Source organism: Corvus kubaryi, unplaced genomic scaffold (genome assembly GCF_017639235.1).
Source record: "Corvus kubaryi isolate FWS band 111438036 unplaced genomic scaffold, C.kubaryi_AGA036_p1.0 74, whole genome shotgun sequence".
Lineage (NCBI taxonomy): Eukaryota > Metazoa > Chordata > Aves > Passeriformes > Corvidae > Corvus > Corvus kubaryi.
The window spans coordinates 16,185,934-16,186,198 of record NW_024582061.1 but is presented as its reverse complement, the minus strand read 5'-3'; positions in this window follow the sequence as shown (position 1 = coordinate 16,186,198).

The window sequence follows — 265 nt, the reverse complement described above, 5'->3', positions numbered from 1 at the left end:
TAAAAAAGCCCTCTGAGATCGTGGAGTGCAGCCTCTGACCGAACACCACCTTGTCAGCCAGGCCATGGCACTGAGTGCCACGTCCTGTCTTCCCTGAAACGCCTCCAGGGACGGTGACTCCACCACCTCCCTGGGCAGCCCATCCCAATGCCCAGTCACCCTTTCTGTGAAGAAATTCCTCCTAATGTCCAACCCGAACCTCCCCTGGCAGAGGGAAGTGGGTCGATGCTGATCTCAAGGGACTTCTGGGATGCTTTTTACAGAC